The 16,870-nt window shown below is 38.2% G+C and overlaps 1 pseudogene; it reads right to left on the bottom strand.

The window, feature by feature from the left end:
- Nucleotides 1-1,493: 1,493 nt before the first annotated feature.
- Nucleotides 1,494-2,119, bottom strand: LOC149183264 (uncharacterized; annotated as a pseudogene).
- Nucleotides 2,120-16,870: the final 14,751 nt, after the last annotated feature.

Genomic DNA, 16,870 nt, shown 5'->3' with positions numbered 1-16,870 from the left:
CAAGACATCCACACTCCAGCCACGTGAACAGGACGATGAGGGCCAGTACTGTGGCCAAGTGTCAATCGCTCAGAACGCCAACAGTCGAGTGCAGGACAACCCTGGTAGGCTCGAGGAGGAATGATAAAGTCTTTGAACCATAGTAACTGTGATATTATAAAGTCAATGGATAACACAATGATTAAACCAAAGTATATCATATATAACCTGCCACACCATAAACGTATTAAGGTTACCGTATATGCAAGGTGGTGGCACTTCATACTCGGCATATAATTAAGTGTATGCTTTATAAATGTAATTTTTTTTTTTTATGGGTGTGTATTATGTAGTAGGCATGTGACAGCCCGATCACTAGAGTTTGAAATTCTGTTTGTGACCTCACCTACATACTGCACACATCTCCTTGCTCACAGGGAGGTCCACATACACAATTATTTCTTCTCGTAATTAAACCTATAAACCACGAGGTTCGGCCCCATTAACGATGAGTAGGTGTCTTGACTAGGGTACATACGGCGTAGATTCCTTCGCAGTTTCCCTCCTGGACTGTTACGAATTCCTGCATGTTTTGGGTACCACGAATTTCTTCAGTGTTCGATTCGCACAACAAAAGCCAACACATTGGGCATTAATCACACCACTGAGACACAAACATTTGGATCAGGGGTTAAAATTGACAACCGTATGCACGTTTTGACTTTTTTTTTATCCGTCTAATAATGACTCTTTCAAAATCTACACGTTATTATTAACCTGTTAATAATTTCTAAAGCTGTCACAATTACAAGTTTTATATATATATATATATATATTAATACTTTTTATTTGTTTAAATTTTATATTAAGTTGACAGTGTAAGTACCCACTATCAGCTTACCTTTGTTGGATTGGATGCCTTGTATTATTCTATGCTTCCCGCACTTATGTGAATTTATGCAATTATCAATGCAATGGGCGTAAGAGTATAGAGTCCATATCTATATTGTTTGGTCAACATATCTAGACTTGAATATCATTAAGGCACACAATTAAAACGGGGAGCTTACCAACACATTAATTTACACAACATTGTTAACATAGGCAATTTAGCTTTGGTTTAGTAAGGAAATTAAGGAAGTTCCAATATCTATGACAATTATCATTGGGTTAACTTTTTTTTCCAATCCAATGATGATCTCACTTCCATTTCCTACAAATTTTGTCCCAATTTTATCATAATCTCGATTCTCAAATGGTATGTGGGGGAAGTTGGAAATTGGAATATTATGCAGTGAATGCCCAATGCCCATCACAGTGCTGGAGCCTGGAGCTTTCTCATTTTCGTAGGGATACAACCTGTAAAAGAAAAAAAATGCCGAGTCGCAAATCCACAACTACTCAACCTCCTCTGGTTCTAATGTCAGCCAATCCACTCAATTAAAAACACCAAACATTTTTGACCTGTTGACGCACGAAGTAGGCTGTCATAATAAAACCAACATCCTAATTTTTCAAGTTGTATTACACCCCAACTGTAAGTCAAGATTTTGGTAGGTTTTGATGTTTGAGTCATACCCAATCCCCAAATTTAGATCAAGTTATCGATTGTTTATTTCATGCAAGTGTAGTTGACCTAGTTACACATGAAATACAAGGGCCAAAGATGTCACATAAATAGGGCTTTTGTCTTCTAATTGACAAAATGGATGGTCAACTATCTCTGCCAGTGATCCACGACAATCAGAGAACATATATAGATTATAGGTCATTTTTATTTTGTGAAAAACCCTGATTATGTCTTAGCCTTCTTTCGACTCTTCAAGTTTTTGTTTCACAGCCTTAATCTATTATTCCATACAAACATCTTCTTCTGTACCCTAGTTGTCACGATTTCAAGTTAGTCTTAGAGTTTTCACAGTTCATTCACAGACAAATACTCCAAAACCTCTCTCGGCATATGTTTGATAAGCCTATATAGCCCCACATGATCAATTCCATCTTTCACAACACAAACACCCATAAATGAACTAATTTGATCATCGCTTAGTTTACTTCGTGAGACATTCATATATTTCTCAATCCTCTTTATCTCTATCTTACATGTAGTCAAATGGATATCTATTGAATAGTCAGACATATAAACCTATGTAGATATTAGATATATATGGAATAGTCAAAGTTTATAGATGGAATTGGATTTGCCTTCGGACCCTGGATTGGGTATGTCGGCTGGATAAATCGTTCTTGCGGACAGGACCGATCTTCCAAGTATCTAATGATATCTAGCGAAAAGAAAACCAAACAAATTCTATATTTCTCTAAATATTGCGATTTATAAATAAAGGCCAATAGATGTTTTAGACCCTGCGTCAGTCCAATGCTAGTTTGTGGAAGCCACGCTCCGTTCGTCCAAATGAGCTCCCTTTTAAAGAACTTGCAAACACAAACATGCACACATCAAATAATACCTGCATAGCCAATATAATAAACCATATTTATCATCATGATCAAGGAATTCATGAAATAAACCATGGAAGAAAATTTATTGAGAAAAATGAATCTAATTGTATTAACCTTAAACAAAGAAGAACTTTACAACCTTGGTGCCTTGATGCTGTACAAGCTCCTCCCAGGGTCCAGCAAGAATCTCCTCTACTTTGACAAGCTTCACTCTCTTCCCAATGAAGCCAAAAGGTATGTAATCTCTCCTCTCAAGCTCAATTAGGAAGTCTAAATTCCAATAGCATTTACCCTAAAAAATATTCAGCTTTCAACCTCGTTAGCAACTAACCCAATGCCTCATTTTATAGAGCAGAGGAGGGAAGTTACCAGGTCCACCTTTAAAGGGATAAGTCCTCCTTCAAAGGGATAAGCTCCTCTCATCAATGGGTTAGCTCCTTTAGCTATGGGATGCATGAACCACCTAGGAGCGAACCAACCACGTCAAGATTCCTTCTAGAAGCGTCTAAAATTAACCCAAAGTGAGTTTTTAAGAATAAACTTGCGCCTTTTTGACTTTCACAGGGGTCCACACCCACTCCTTTAGAGAAAGAGTGGGCAGGTCCACAGGTAACATGACCAAGGGGTGCGGGACCGTAGGTAATGGCAAGAGAATGTGCGGAACCAGAGTTTTATAGATTTTCAAAGACTTTCTCTCATTTTTAAGGCTTCGACATGAAGATCTCAAGTTTGAGACTTGCATAGGAGGACAGTATGAGTGGTGATAGACTCACACTGACTGGAGAAAGTCATGGTGACAATATTTTGTGTAACAGATTGCCTCCTAAAGTGCGAAGTCTGTAGTAGATGAGGATTTCATTTATCATCTAAGAAGAGTGAAGTACTTTATCATTTCGAGGATCATCTTGTGGAGAGCTTGGTTTGAACCTGTAAAAACATTCAATACAAAATATATATATTGGATCATATCATCACTGAGGTAGGCATTCCCATACTCAGATCAAAACTGACTAGAAAACTAACTAAACTGCTCTGATATAGGAATGATCTTGCAATACATCACAAGTATAGACACATGTAGACACAGTATGGGCGTAGCCATCTGTTTATGAATAGTCCACTGTATAATGAATATAAATTTCCTCGCAGCCTGGATGGTGGAAACTAGATCCAGGGTCTCGATTTCTACTTCCCGAAATAGTACGATTCTATGCATGTGAATGAATGTGTCAAAGTCGAACATGGTAGAAACCACTTGATTACCAGTCAATGATGTAAACTATTTAATAAGTGTGAGAGAAACCACCATTAATGTCCATGGCTCTCAAAGTACTCAGTACAATTCATGAAATGTGAATAGATGTGTTGATGTCAAACATGTCACGGAATCCTTTGATCGAAGGTCAATGATGCAACCTATCGTCGAAGGTGAGATACCTGCCATTGAGGCATGCAGATCTCAAGGTATTGACGATTTCTAGATCATCTTTCTAGATAATGAGCTGATGTTGATAGAAAGCGATCCGTTGTAGGCAAGCCCACAACACGAAATCATATATCAAGTTCGAAGAAATATAGTTGCAAGGACTGACTCAGGGATGGTCAAGATGGATGACAGATATTTTGCAGATGAATGGTTTATTTGCACTGACCTCTTGAACACATAACGACACTGCAGATGGTTTGGTAACAATTGACCCAAAGCTAATACCCAGAAATCGGTTGAAGACTTTCAATATGGTTTGATTAATTGTTAGGCAAAGGATTTCCCAACCTAGGTGAAAAAAAAGTGTCGTGTTCAAGAGTGGTTAAATGTTTTTCTGAGACACAAAGTATGACAAACAGGTTAATTTTCCTCTCTTTTCCCCCACCATTTCTGGAAAGTACCTCTTTATTTTTGACAAGCTTGAGGAGGATAACATTTTCTTGACTATAAGCTCATCCTTCGCATGAGTCTAACTTAGTTTAAATTTGAACCCTAAGAAGGAGTGGTCTGTTCCTGTTTGTAATTGAACAGGTCCTTTACTGTTATGTTTTAACGAGTCTAGTATAGGAGAAACTCGGTGTTTTTCAATTTTAGGGAGTGGGAAGAAAAACTTAAGAAAACTCCATGGTTGTCCTTTTTCATAAATTTTTGTCTCCCAAGCCCGAAAAAGTATAAAATAATACTTGAGAGAACCACTTGACCATTACGATCAAGGAGTACTTTTTATAATTAGTGTCTCTGATCCGAAAAAGTATAAAATCGATCAACGACACATCGTTTTATAACCAATACCGAATTTGAAACGATAAAAATCCGGAAATCTTTTCATGTTTATGCGGTGAGAAAAGAGTTGTAAGTGGACCGTCCTTTTAATTCCGTTTTAACGAGCTTAAAAAGAAAAACTCGGCAATCTTTTCATATTTTACGAGTCAGAAAAGAGCTTAAAGAGGACTCGTCCTAGAAGAACGAGTGGTATAAATGGTAGAAACTGGTTCCGGCAATGGAGGTACTGCTCAAAACATGTAATGGTTAAGAGGCTGGCTAATAAAACCACTCATAGATGCGGTCCCTCAGGAAGGGTAAACAACCAAGTGAAAGCATATGATCAGCTAAAGAGATGGTAGACCACTCCGCTATGACTCCTGAGGGGATTGTGGAAGATGTCATGGTCTCCATTGATTCCTACGAGTACCCTGCAGACTTCTTGGTCCTTCAGCTAAAGGAAAAACTCACTGGGTATCTCCTTATCTTGGGAAGGCCTTGGTTAGCTACTACAGACACTTACATCAGTTGTCGAGCTAGGAGCATGACCATCAAGAATGGGCATATGTCCAAACATCTAGTCGTATATCCTCCTGCCCAACATCTGCTGGAACATGACTTACCTCTATAGTTGGAGGAGGAATATGAGGATGAAGTCTACTCTGCACCATTGTGCACAGTGGAAGCCACCAAGGGAGATCCTCAAATCGAGGATGATCTTATTGAGAATTTAATTCAAAATCCATCCCCTAGTGTGTTGTCATTAGAAGAGTTGGTGGAAGAAACCCAAGAGAATGCTTTAGTTGATCTCTGTATGGCTGATCTGACCTCTCTCCAAGTTCAGAATGTGGAATTTTCTCCTAAAAGAACCTTGAAGATCAACTCATCCCTATCCCGCTCTCAGGAGAAAGAGTTGTGTAGCTTATTGAACAACCAATTGGATGATTTTGCTTGGAGCTATAAGGAAATGAATGGAGTACACCCTTCAGTCTATACCCATCACATTTACATTAAAGAGGATTGTAGACCAATCACGTAGCCTCAATGGAGGATGAATCCAGCCCTTAAGGACATTGTCAAAGAAGAACTGCAAAAGTTGTTGGATGCAGGATTCATCTACCCAATCTTTGATAGTGAGTGGGTTTCTCTTTTAGTGCTTGTGCCCAAGAAAAATGGGAAGTGGAGAATCTGTAGATTATCAAGAACTTAACAAAGCCACCAAGAAGGACCATTTCCTTTTGCCTTTCATAGATCAAGTGTTAGATGGCCTGGCAAGGAAAAATTTGTTTTCCTTCTTAGATGGGTTTAGCGGGTACAATCAGATCCAAATCAGCCCGGAAGGCCAAGATAAGACCACTTTCACTTGTCCATGGGGTACCGTTGCTTACCGGGTCCTTTCCTTTGGGTTATGCAATGCTCCTGCCACTTTCCAGAGAGTGGTACTGAGTATATTTGCTGAGCTGGTTCATGATTTAGTAGAAATCTATATGGATGACTCTACCCCTTATGGTTATAGCTTCCAAGAAGCTCTGACTAACCTAAGGAAATTTTTATCCTAGTGCATTGAAATGAACATGTCCCTCAGTCCTGATAAATGTGAATTCCTAATGACTGAAGGGACTGTGCTAGGTCATACAATTTCTCAGCAAGGTTTACAGGTGTATCCCAACAAGATTTCTATCATCCAAAGGGACCCATCTCCTCAAAAAGTAAGAGATGTTCAGAGTTTTCTAGGCTTAGCAGGATATCATAGAAGATTCATTAAAGATTTTAGTAAGCTAGCCTCTCCATTGTTTGGTCTTTTGGGAAAAGATGCTAAGTTCATATGGACTAACAACTATTAAGAGGCTTTGGATGCTTTGAAAGGTAAGTTGATAACTGCCCCAATCTTGAGAGGTCCAAACTGGGCCTTACCTTTCCACATTCACATTGATGCCTTGAACAAAGCCATAGGAGCATCCTTAGGACAAGTTGAAGAGAAGCTACTGTATGCCATATATTTTGTCAGTAAAAACTTGTCCAAGGCAGAGTTAAACTATATTGTAACTGAGAAAGAGATCCTCGTTGTAGTCCATTCCCTAAACAAGTTCAGACACTACATCACTGGCTATCAAACATTCGTGCATACTGATCATGTTGTAATTAGGTATTTGATGAGTAAACCTGACGTAAATGCTCGTATCATTAGATGGTTACTTTTATTGCAGCAATTTGATTTGACCATTGTTGATAAGCCAAGTAAGGAAAATGTTGTTGCTAATTTTCTGTCTAGATTAGATTTTCCTGCAGGTGAAGAAGGGATGGTGGATGATCAAATGCCAGATGAACACCTGTTTTCTATTTTATTACTCTCCCCATGGTTTGTTGATATAGGAAATTATTTGGTTTCAGCACAGTTTCTGCCATACCTGTCCTCAAAAGAGAAGAGCAAGGTCGTGAGCAAACGTGCCCCATCCACTTGGATTGCGGGCAATATTTTTAAACTTGGCCCAGATCAAATTTTGAGGTGATGTGTTACCGAGGAGAAAGTTTTTGACATCCTCCTAACCTGTCATGATGGGCCCTGTGGAGGCCACTTTGCATTAAAGAGAACCACCTTCAAAATTTTACAGGTAGGGTACTATTGGCCCAGTCTTCATCAAGATGTCAAGAGATACATGAGCCAATATGACAAATGTCAAAGGATGGGGAAACCTACTCCAAAGAATGAGATGCCCTTGCAGCCTCAAGTGACTTTCGAGCCATTTGAGAAATGGGTCATGGACTTTGTGTGTCCTATCAACAGTCCTCCAAAACAGAAGTCCTACATCATTGTGTGCATGGATTACCTGACAAAGTGGGCGAAAACAAAGGCAATAAAAGTAGAAACATAAGAAAAGGTAGCTGAGCTTTTGAGGGAAAATATCTTCTACAAGTTTGGCTACAGAAGAGAGCTAGTCACAGATCAAGGAAGTTAGTTTACCTCTAACCTGATTGAAGACCTTCTCACTCATCACAAGATTAAGCATATAACTTCCACCCCTTATCATCCGCAAACAATTGGATAGGTGGAAGTTACTAACAGGGCTTTGCAAGGGATTTTGACTAAGGTAGTGAGCAACAATAGAAAATATTGGGCAGATCGCTTGGTTGAGGCCACCTGGGAATATAACACTAATTGGAAAATTACAACAGGTTTCACACCTTATGAGTTGGTCTACGAGAAGAAGGCTTTGCTGTCCATAGAATTTGAATATAACACATTGAGGTTTGCAACTCAGTTGGACCTAGATCTCAGCCATGCACAATAGGAAAGATTGCTTCAACTGAATGGATTAGGTGAATATAGAATTCAGGCCCTTCTCCACTCAGAGGTAGTCCAACTTCAAAGAAAGATATGGCATGACCGACACCTCAAAGAAAAGCAGTTTCAGCCAAGAGATTGGGGACTACTATATGATTCAAGATACAAGGATCTCAAGGGCAAGCTGAGAACAAGATGGATGGGACCCTATATAGTTGAAATAGGCAATGACAATGGTTCAGTTCTTATTCAGACCATTGACGAAGAAGCCATCTCCATGCTCATAAATGGGCATAGATTGAAGATCTATAGGAAGCCACTTTCCAAGCAGGAGTTCATTGAGACCCTTGGTAAATCAGTATTGGTAGTGGAGCAAGTTCCTGTCTCCACTCCACCTACACCATGAAAAAACAAGCAAAAAAAACAAAAAAAGTGAAAAAACACAAAAAACACAAAAAAAAAGAATAAAAGAATAAAAGATCCTTGGGTGAAAACCTGTTGGAGGTGCCCAGGGAAGACAGTGAGGGTGAAAAGATCCTGGAGGTGCCCCAGCTATCTTAGATAAAAAAAAAAAAAAAAAGAAGAAGAAGAAGAAAACAGAAGAAAAAAGAAAAAACTAAACCTAATTTCTGTTGAATAAATTGCAGGTTGCAGGAAGGTCATTACAGGTTTTAGGAGGATCGCACAAGACAAAGACAGAGGACATCACTAGGCTGCATGCATCCCTCACAGTCCATTCCTCCATCGCCATTACCATTTTCTAAGATTTGGTCTCATTTGGTCCGAAATTTCACATCCTATAGGAAGCTCTGTAACTTCTACAGGAGGTACAGGAGGATCCTGTAGAATCTCCAAAAAAGCCAAAATCGATCTTAGAAGAGGACCCGAGGGTTGGGAATATGTCTATGAGGCCTGTAAACCTTCTTGCTTCCATCCATCGCCATATGTCACCCTTTTCCATCTCTGTACACCTCCATTGCACTCGTTTTTATGACCCTGCATAGTCACACACAGAAATCCTGCTTTTGTCATGCTGCAAACAAAACAAAAAAAAATTAATGACAAATCACAGCAGCAGCCTTTTCACTCACCATACTTGATACCCTCCATCTATGATTCCTTGTCAGTCAACACCCTCATCATTAGTTGTAGCCCTACTCATTTCAGCTTGAATTTCAGAAGGAGAAGTAGCTACAGGAAATATTATAGGATTCCTATAGCAACTGATCCCTCTAAAAAACATACTCTAGAGACAGGGGAAATGAAGTATGGCATATGAAATATGCATGGATCTCTATTTGAGTGGGTGAACATCAGTAAAATCCTGAGGCCAAGCATGCAGAGCGCAAGCAGCAACAATAATGAAGAAATGGTTTCCAAAATCCAAAAAATATATAACACGGACGCGACTACACAGGTAAGTGCCTAAACCTATTCCCCAATTACATGAATCATATTTCAAGGCTATGTGACTATGGGAATCGTTCAGATTGAATGGAATCAATGGCCAATTAACTTGCCACCCTAGTTCAGTTACACGTCCTCGTGGAATTCAAACGAGCCTCGTCAAATTCAAAACTGCCGATTAGATATGCAGCGAGCACGTGTGGTATGTCCATTCAGGAAGAAATATTCAACACTGGTAGTGGTGGCAGTGGATAACGGGAGTAAGGGAGGTGACAGTGGTCAGACGGCATGCAGAAACATTATGACCATGATGTAGGATCAATGGTCTGGCCCGGCCACCTCATCGCCTCACCACAAATCACACTCGCGGATAAAAGACAACTCAGTTAAGACATTCACCACCATTTGTTCATTCTGCACTCATAACGTTCTTGACTAGAATACGCACCTACCATTTCCAGAGCAGCTAACTAGTCGTCCTCTGCCAGTTTTATGCCTGTTTTTCAAAAATTTCCCACCTATCAGGCTCTACAAGAAGCACAGTTTCATTCTATAGGAGCCGGGTGACTTATTCAGGAAGTCTTCTATAGGAAAGGTAGAGAATAGCCCTGCAGAAAGAAAACCTGGTATTTTCGTCGAATTTCAAGCTCAAAACGAGGTAGGATTGGGAAAAATTCTCTGTGCATGATTTGTTTGAAGTAAGGTGGCGAATTGAACACAACATTAGATTGACAAAGAGGGTAAAAGTCTGCTCGTACATTGCAAAAAGTGAAAGTGTGCTTGCATATTTCACTGAGCCTACACAGTTTCTTTCTTTGTCTGCATCGAAAATCTCCTCATCATTTTTCGATTTCTCCTGTAAGGATGATACATGCAGTAGTAGAGGCCAACCTCTGTTTGTGTAATAAAAACTGAATTTGCATATCTATCTATGAGCTGAGAAAAGACCCTATGTCCTTATGCTCTGTCTCGTTAAAAAAAAAAGAATTCTTAATTCCCTCCAATTGGTGAAAGATCCCATTAACCCTAAGGACATGAAGGGTGTCTACTTGATCCCTTGTTCTTGTGGGACCCCCTATATTGGGGAAATAGGGCACTCCATCCATTAGAGGATCAACGAACATGCAGCGGACCTAAGACATGGGAGATCCAAGTCTTCAGCATTGGCAGAGCATGTAGAAAAGACCAAGCATCTGGTTTGTATAGAGGAGGCCAATGTTGTTGCCAAAGTTGCTCAGTTCCATCATCGTAAATTCAAGGAAGCTATTGAGATTGAAATAAGGCCTAACAATCTCAATAGAGATGACGGCTGGAAGATCAGTAGATGTTGGATCCCTGCCCTTTCGTCCTAGTCTTTCTCTTGCTCCCTCCCCCCTCCCCCCCTTTCATCTTCTTTGCTTTCGTTAGGGTTTATCCTTCTTGTTTTGGACTTTTTCCAGTCCTTCTCCTTCTCTTTATGTTAGGTCGCTCTTTCTATTTATTTCTTCCTGATAGATATTAATGAATATAATCGTAACTATTAGATATTATTATTATTATTATTATTTTTCTTAAGGTCTATTAACTTTTACTTTATTTTATTTTATTTTTTTTTTTTTTTTTTTTTTACGTTCTTAATTGAATTTTATTCATTTTTATTTTTATGTATCTTTTAGTTATTTATCCATCTAATTTTAACTTATTAGTAATATATAATTATTTTAACCAACTATCATCCTAAAATTACCTTATATATATCTATATATATATATATATATATATATATATATATATATATATATATATATATATATATATGAAAGTTAGGTCTTTAATCTAACTAATTCCAATTAATTTACATTTTTAAATTAAAGCTTTTAACTAACTAATACAATAAACATCAATCTAAAATTATCTTTATCTATTTAATTTTATCTATAACTAACTATCATCCTAAAATTAACATATATATATATATATATATATATATATATATATATATATATATATATATATATATATATATATATATATATATATATATATATATATATATATATATATAAGTTAGGTGTTTGATCTAACTAATTCCCATATAATTTACAATTTTAATGTAACCTTTTAACTAACTAATAACGTAAACACCATCTATAATTATTTATTTTATATAATTTAAGGTATGATAACTAACTCCCATTAAGTTATCATTTTGATTTTTTGACTCCGGTCCCTAAGTCAGAATTAACCATTGGTCAAGATAGCCGTTGGAGGCTCTGCTCAGACTATTTAGCATGCAAAGCTGGATCTATTTCTTCAACTTGTCCTGACGATGAACCACACTGGTTGGTTCGAAACGCGTCGACAAATGTCTCTCTTTATGTGATTTACGCCGAAGTTCTACTTATAACTATTATGGATCACAGAAGCCTCAATTCAATAAAAGAATTATTTTCATAAACAGAAAGTCAAATTTAGGGTGACATAAGTTTAAACAAGGGAATTATTCCCATTTGATGTTGTAAGGAAGAACACGGGAAATTCCTTCTTGGGTTCAAAAAAAACTGAATTCAGCTATCCTTTGCTTCAGTGATTGAATGTTTTTCTCCACCTGAGCATTCTCTTTTCTGGTTAAAACGCAAACTCAACACCATGCCAGGAGGATTCATGAGAAAAGAACCCTTAAACTATAGCAGATTGTATGAGAACCCTGAGGTGGTGGACCTTTTCACCAGGGAAAAATAGGTATCCTTCTTTGACAGAATTTAGGGTTATGATGAGGAGGTGACTGAAGAGTTTTTTATGTCCCTAAGACCACATTTGAAGACACATGCCACAGTTAGTTTTAGGGGTTTGACCCTAGAACTTACCCCTGATTTCATGAGTAGAATTACCGGTCTCCCATTAGAGCTCCCTTGGAGCAAAGAGGAGAAATCATTGGGACAAGTTGCTAAGAAAACATTTTTCTGTTTGAGGAGCATCTTGTAGAAGACAAAAACAGGATCAGAAGGACAAGCTTGCCTCCTCTCTCAAGTGAAGTCAGTTATCAAATAGTGAAGTATATCATACGTGAACGAAGGTTTAGCATATCTATGATTATCATTTCAGGTTGCTCCATGAATTGAGGTATGGGATGGACATGCCTCTAGATAGAAAATTGAGCATCCCATATTTCCTCCTCCAGTCTTTAATTGAATGCAGTACAAAGCTTAATGTAGGGGTCCTAGATCATTTTCCCCACCATGGGCTCATCAAACTATTGGTGGAAGATGCTTTACACACCTATACCATCGCCATACCTTGGGAAATATTTATAAATATGTCTAGGGATGATAACATCAGAACTTTGGTTGAGAACATCAGCCTATCCAGCAGTGATGAGGGGGAGCAAACAAAAGAAATTGAGAAGAACAATGATGAGGGAGCACAAGACATTCAAGCAGAGGGAAAAACAGAGGCAGAATAGGAGGAAAAAGAAGAGTTTGACAAGACTGCTGAGCCTAAGATAGAAGAGGAGACAACAGCACAAACATAGAAGGGAAGAAGGACAAAGATTGGAAAGGAAAAGGCCAAGAAAGCCCAAGAGAAGACTGCCATAGCCAAGGCAGGCAACCAGCAAGAGAAAGAAAAGACGCACCTTGAGATATTAGTGACACACGTAGAAACAGGGGGCATAGAGATTTCTACAGGAACTGAAGGAAAGGAACAATAGAAAGAGAAATCCCCTGAAATGTTGGCAAGGGTAGCAGCAGCAAGAAGACCCTCCAAAAGACAAGGAAACAACCAAGAAACAATAGAAAGATGAAGAGATACAACCTGAGGTTGAGATGCTAAAGAAAATGCTGCAAGAAAAGGAGTCTCAGGCAGTGGAAGAAGTACAGGTTTTAAAATAGTAGCTGCAAAAAAAAAAACCGAAATGTCCTACATGGCCAGCTGGGTAGTAGAAGCCCTACAATGTAGGCAACCCACTAAATCCTATGCATTATATCTTAAATACCAATGGTTGCAATTTCAAATTAACACATTTGCCCAAAGGGGTGCCACTCCATTTCAGAATTACAATCAGTTTATGCAATTGTGTGACAGTAGCTCAGCTGAAGATAAGGCCAAGTTAGCAGAATTATATTTACACAACTTGGTACTTGCTAACATAAATCTATGGGACCCAAACACTGCATTAGGAGATCTGCAACTCATGGCCATGGCTTCTTGGTTAAGCCATGAGGAAAAGAGGGCAGTAGAGATTTAGAAGATTATGGCCAGGGAGCTAAGTGAGCCACTCATGATCAGGGTAGAACCAGAAGATCCCTCAACTCTTATATATTCCCATCAGTACCTTGCAGACGACCCTCACATTGCACCTGACTACATTGATAGGCAAGCTCAGGCCATTTCCCACTTTGAAGACATGGAAAGGTTGTTTGGAGATAATTGCATTCATGCTTGCACAAGGAGATGGAACACATTGTCCCATAGTATGAAAATAAGAGAGTATCACTCCCAAACCAAAATGAGTGAGGCTATGAGAAGAGTACCCCTATACAAAAAATCAATGCAGAACTTGAAATCCAATTGGATTGGCCTTAAGTTCATCCCTCCACTACTGCTAGGGCTATTAGAAGGGGTCAAAGAAGAAGAAGAATAAAGACAATGGGAGGAAGTAGACAGAAAGGTAGTTTTTCATGATAGAGAAGAGGACATCACCTTAGAGGCCTGGGATGTCAGATAGGTAGTCAAAGCAATCAAAGATGATGAACTGGATTAGTTGTTGAGACGATGAGCAACAAATTCAGGAAGGGGTGATGATGAGCCCTAGAAATGGGTAACTGTATAGGCTCATTTTACCTATTATTCTCATTTAATCTACCATTATCTATAGTTTTATTCATGCTTTTGAATATATTTATGTTAATTCAATGTATGGTAATAGTCACTTGACCAAAAATTCTAATACGTGATTATTGTAGATTTTTGGACAATTTTTGGACCAAGATCAGGCATTTATGAGCATATTGGCAACCAAATTCGAAGAAAAAACACTGAGGATTTATTGGAGGGGTGTCTCCTACACTAAATTATCCCATCCTTGAGTTCTCCACCATCAGCTCGGAGTTCAACAACCCACCAAAGATGATTTCCAGGGGCAGCTGAGCAGGTCTAGTGAAGTGGCTAATGAACTGCAGTTTTGGGTAGCCAAGCTCCTAAAGTTAAGGAGGACTGTTGGGAGTCCTCATTTGCATAAGTAGGAAGGCTTCAAGCCTTAGTATTTTAGTCATTTGATAGTCTATTCTTTGCACTTTAGTGCAGCCTTGTATCAACACATTTTTAAGCTTCTTCTTACAGACAGTTTTTGTGATGTAACTAATATTTTTTTTATTAATGAAGATGAATCCAGCTTTGCACCATCTCTGAGCTTTCTTACGAGGTTGTAGCTCATAGGGTTGGGCCAAACCCAACTGCCCAGTACCTCCTTTATGTACTTTTATGTGTTTTTCTTACATTCATAGAATAATTTATGTTATTTAGGTTAAAATCTTGCTTTGTTGCTTAGGTTGTTTTTTATGATTAAGATAATTTTTCATGCTTCAAGTTGATTTGATAGTTTGGTAACAGGAAAGATCCACAAAAAGGCTACCAAGTAGTCCTTGATCTCATTTCTCCCTCCTTGGGACCATGAACTGGGACACACTTGCTGCCACAAAAAACATTGTTTTTGCCTTCCAATGCAATTACTAGTGTTAGATTTTTTGTTGGAAAAGTTGATATCAGTTGTGTTTTCATGTTTATATATGTTCTTGCTTAGTTTCCATAGCTTTCTTGCAGATTAGGTCAAAATACATAAATCTCTATTTTTTTAGTCTTTGTTTCGATCACTTTTGGAAATTAGTGTGCAGAGAAACTGTCAGACGCTCTTACCTATCCTTCCTCCATTATACAACCTGCTCCAGTCCCTCACTCAGGATTTCCTCCCCTCATTCGCCACACTTTCCCAACTTGCCCTAATTTCTACATTTTTGTGCAACATTGCTTTCTTCATCCTTGAACAAATCCAATCATCTTCATCACTCCTGATCTTCATTTACCATGTCCTAGACCCCTTAACATCCTTATCCATCCTTCATTTCCACTTTCCCACCATTTTTCCACCATCAACCCTCTAAAAACCACTTTTGGCCTGTTCCTGTAGAATTTCCTGTAGAATTTCTTGTAGATCCCCTACAGCCTCCTGTAGAAGTTAACGTGAGTGATTTTTCAATATTTGAGCGTGATGGAAATCTTCGAAAGGGTGCTAGGGACACCTTAGGTCCTCTCCACGTCTTCCCAACCTCCTACAAATGCCTACTCCATTTCCTTTCGCCAATAAACCTCTGCATAGTAAAAAATAGTTAAAACACATGTATAATAATTCTGCATAAAATTGCTAAAAAATACAAAAAGATGAGTTTTCCATATTTTCCTTCAGAAGTAGCTTAAACACATGCATTTTACCTTGGCAATAGTTAATTCTGTCCATTTTAGTAGCTTACATCTCTTTTCTTGCAAAAGTAGGGTTAGTCGGTAAAACTAGGGTTTTCTAGGGTTTTCATTTCCTTTAAGCTTTCATCTTCTCTATGTAAGTAGACTAGCCCTTTTTGAGATAGATTTCATCCATCATAGTTAAAAGCTTCTTCTAAGAACTCATATAAGTTGGTTAAATCTCCTAGCAAACTTGTGCCAGCTGATCAAGTGACAGCCTGCATTAAGAGCTAGTACTTGTGCATATAGCACCGTCGCTTCCAAGTTTGTTACAAACTATCGGGTTGATAAAAGCAAAGTAGGGAGTCCCAAGAGTTGCAACATCATTGCTACAATATTGGAGCTCACCACTCACACTCTCAAGAAATAAACACACAATGCAGAATAAAACTGCTTTGCTACAGAGTCACTCTTATTCAAAAAAGAACATCACACCTGAGAATCATTCTCTTAACAAATGTTGGAATACGCAAAATTAACACACCATCAAACTGTAATTGGAATCAAATAATTGTCACACTAAAAAAGGGACAAGTACAAGACATATGTTTTCACACAATACATAGGTTAGGATTCTGCAATCACTAAAGCATCAAAAACTCTAATAATAATGGTAACAACAATCACATATTAATTATAACTAAGAGGAAATAAATAAAAAATACACAATACTTTCCTAACCAATAAACCTTGCTAATTGGGAGGGCCTTATCTTCCAAGAAAGGGCTAGTACACTACAAGCAACAAAAGCTAGTGAATAGAAAGGTATAGTGCCATGAATTATTGAGATTTAATGATAGGTACTGATTTACTACTCTCCCTCTCTATCATTCTCTATTTGTTTCTATATGTCTATCTCCGTGCGTAGAGAGCACACTACTTTATAATTTCATATTACAACGATAAGATCATACTGAGAATCTCTTGATTCTCATGTGATATAATTTGAGAATGCATATTAAAAGTTTATAAGGTTAGGAATATTATGTAGCAAGTTT

The sequence above is a fragment of the Pinus tabuliformis genome, chromosome 3_2, assembly GCF_031772625.1.
Source record: "Pinus tabuliformis cultivar Carrire ecotype Pingquan chromosome 3_2, CPIR1, whole genome shotgun sequence".
Taxonomy (NCBI): Eukaryota; Viridiplantae; Streptophyta; class Pinopsida; order Pinales; family Pinaceae; genus Pinus; species Pinus tabuliformis.
The sequence above is the reverse complement of the archived record's forward strand: the minus strand, read 5'-3'. Positions and strand labels throughout refer to the sequence as shown.